At 42.0% G+C, this 3,610-nt stretch overlaps 1 non-coding gene across 1 annotated transcript; it reads right to left on the bottom strand.

The window, feature by feature from the left end:
- Positions 1-3,310: 3,310 nt before the first annotated feature.
- Positions 3,311-3,372, bottom strand: LOC117314007 (U7 small nuclear RNA). The gene has a single exon (XR_004528698.1). It is a non-coding gene; the product is annotated as a U7 small nuclear RNA (small nuclear RNA).
- Between the last annotated feature and the right edge of the window lie 238 nt (positions 3,373-3,610).

The raw sequence follows: 3,610 nt of genomic DNA, 5'->3' as shown, positions 1-3,610 counted from the left end.
TAAAGGAACCCTCCCACGATACAAAGCCTCTTTCCTATCGTCTCTAGCAAGCTTTACAGCTGTCTCTTTAACTGGATGAACGCCTTCATTCCATGAGTAAAAGTAAAGATTTAAAAGAAAATATAACCATGTCCCCCCTTTCTCTGCTTGGTATTTCCCAATTTTACCCACTGTTGAATTTGTTGATTTGGAGACTGACCCTTCCCTTTACCCGTGTATTCCAGAATCCACAGTGCTCTGGGTTTGTTTTAAAGCCACGAAGAAAGCGTATATCTTTGAAAGGTGTGTGTATACACACTACCTGGGAACCAGTGTACTGAAAGCATTTTATTATTTTATATGGTGCCTGAAGAGCCAGTGAGGCTAATTACGAGGGTTTGTTTTACATACAGTGCTTCTTAATCAGTAAGAAGCACTATAGGAGTAGGAGGTTTTTACAATAAAGTTAAAAAAAGTGGAAGTGTAATGTACTACAGAAAAGCACAGATAGAGTACAGCCTGATGTCTTGTACGAAGTAAGCATATCTGGATCACCGGCCCCCAGGTCAAGAGATGGAGTATTACCACAGCCCCTCCCGCCAGGCACCCACCTCCGAGCGCTAAGGTAATCGCTCTGCTGACTTCTAACACCGTAGGTTCGTGTTGCCTGGTTTGAACGTCCTGTAAATGGAATCATGCAGTATATGCATTCCTCTGACTCTGGCTTCTTTTGCTCAACATTATGCTGGTGAGAGTCATCAGCTATGCACAGCTGTTGTTAATCCGTTTCCATCACTGTAAGAATCCCTTTTACAGATATATTATGATGTATGCATCCACCATTCTGTCGATGGACATTTGAGGCTACTGGAAAGAGCGCTGCTGTAGATGTCCTAGTACACGTCATTGGTGGCAGTCCGTACACACTCCTGTTGGGGCTGTGCCCAGGAGTGGGTTTCTGGGCAGGAGGGTGTGCCCGGCCTCACTGGATGCTGCCAAAGAGTTTTCCAAAGTGGTGGTGCTATTTTACATTCCCACCAGCAGTGGATGAGCGTTTCGGTTACTCCAGATTCTCCCCAGCACTTGGCATGAACGGTCTTTTTCATTTTAGCCATTCGGGTAGGTGTGCATTGATTTCTGGCTGCGGTTTAAATTTGTCTGATGACTTGTGAGGTTGGGCATTTTTTGTATATTTCTTGGCCATTTGTATTTCTTTCTTCTTTGGTGAATTCCCTGCTCTTTTCTTTCTTTAATTAACTTGACTATGTTACTTTACTGTGGTAACAGATACATAACATCAAGTTTGTCACTGCTAAGTGTACAGTTCAGTGGTATTAGTATATTCATATTACGCTGTAACCATCACCACCATCCATTTCCAGCTGTTTGTCTCTTATGCCCTTTTTTCAATTGGGTTATCAGCCTTTTTCTTATTAACTTGTAGGAATCCTTTACATATCCTGGATACCAGTCCTTTGTCTGTTTTATATATATTAGGAATATGCTTCTTCCTCTGAATCACCTTTTCACTCTCTTATGGATGAAAAGAATTCCTAATTTTACAATTGGAAAGCTTCTGCACAGCAAAAGAAATGATCAACCAGTGAAAAGGCAACCTATGGAATGGGAGAAAATATCTGCAAAACACACATCTGATAAGGGACTAATATCCAAAATATATAAGGAGGACTTCCCTGGTGGCACAGTGGTTAAGAATCTGCCTGCCAATGCATGGGACACGGGTTTGAGCCCTGGTCCAGGAAGATCCCACATGCTGGGGAGCAACTAAGCCCGTGCGCCACAACTACTGAACCTACGCTCTAGACCCCACGAGCCACAACTACTGAGCCTGCGTGCCACAACTACTGAAGCCCGTGTGCCTAGAGCCTGTGCTACGCAACAAGAGAAGCCACTGCAAAGAGAAGCCCACACACCGCAACACAGTAGCCTCCGCTCACCACAACCAGAGAAAGCCTGCAAATAGCAATGAAGACCCAACACAGCCAAAAATAAATTAATTAAAAAATATATATATAAGGAACTCATACAACTCAACAGCAGAAGAACAAATAATTCATTTAAAAAATGGGCAGAGAATCTGAACAGACCTTTTTTTTCAAAGAAAACATACAGATTCCAACAGGTACAGGGGAAAGAGTGCTCAACATCACTCATTGTCAGGAAATGCAAATTAAAACCACAATGAACTATCACCTCACACCTGTTAGAATGGCTATTATCAAAAGACAAGAGATAACAAGTGCTGGAGAGGGTGTGGAGAAAAGGGAACCCTCCTGCACTGCTGGTGGGAATGTAAATTGGTGTAGCCAATATGGAGAACAGTATGGAGGTTCCTCAAAAAATTTAAATAGAACTACCATGTCATCTAGCAATTCTACTTCTCAGTATTTATCTTAAGGAAATAAAAACACTAACTGAAAAAGATATCTGCACCCCCATGTTCATTGCAGCATTATTTACAATAGCCAAGACATGGAAACAACCTAAGTGTCCATCAGTGAATTAATGTGTAAAGAAGATGTCATAAACAAACATACAATGGAATATCATTCAGTCATAAAAAAGAAGGAAACCCTGCCATTTGTAACAACATGGATGGACCCTGCAGGCATGCTAAGTGAAATATGTCAGACAGAGAAAGACAAATACTGCATGATCTCTCTTATACGTGGAATCTAAAAAAAAACAAAACAGCAAAGCCAAGTTCATAGCTACAAGGAACAGATTGGTGGTTGCTAGAGGTGAGGGAGGTGGGTAGTGTGTGGGGAGGAGAAAGGGGTAAAGAGATTCAAAAGGTGCATGTTTCCAGTATAAAATAACTAACTCCTGGGGATGTAATGTGCAGCATGGTGACTATAGTTAGCAATACTGTATTGCATATATGAAAGTTGCTGAGAGACTAGATCTTTAAAATTCTCATCACAAGGAAAAAAATAACTGTGGTGACGGATGTTAACGTGGTGATCATTTCATAACGTGCATATATCAAATCATTACGCTGTACCATAAGCTTATACAACGTTATATCTCAATCATATCTCAAGCAAACTGGGGGAAAAAAGAAATTTTTATTGATCTTTTCCTTTTGGGTTAGTCTTTTTTGTGTCCTGTTGAAGAAATCCTTACCTGTCTCCTAAGGAGTTTTTAAAATCTGCACATGCCTATTAAGCCCTACTTTGTTTCTTTCTTTTCTTTTCTAAGTGAAAGCAGGTTTATTGAGAGAGATACCCATTCCATAGGCAGAATGTTGTCCGTCTAAGAAGGTGACAGCCATCAAACCCTACTTTTCTGATGTTTTTCTTTTTTCCCCTTGGGTTTCCCAGTGTGGACCAGGAAACCTGCTTGACATCTTCTAAAAGAGCTGTAACGCTCTGATGCTTATTTGTGTCAGAAGCGAACTAGGCCTTTCACAGGTGTAATTTCTTATTTTGCGGGAAAACACTATGTTCCTCATCATTAGGCCAAACCCGGGCACGAACCATATGCTGGACCATTTCCACGGCCACCACACGTCCGGACAGCCTTCCTGCATTGGAGGGGATGGGCCTGGGTACAGCAGGGAGAGAGCCAGGCGGTACCCGTTCCCGGCCCCACCTGCATCCTGCAAGCG

The sequence above is a fragment of the Tursiops truncatus genome, chromosome 10, assembly GCF_011762595.2.
Source record: "Tursiops truncatus isolate mTurTru1 chromosome 10, mTurTru1.mat.Y, whole genome shotgun sequence".
Classification (NCBI taxonomy): Eukaryota; Metazoa; Chordata; class Mammalia; order Artiodactyla; family Delphinidae; genus Tursiops; species Tursiops truncatus.
The sequence above is the reverse complement of the archived record's forward strand: the minus strand, read 5'-3'. Positions and strand labels throughout refer to the sequence as shown.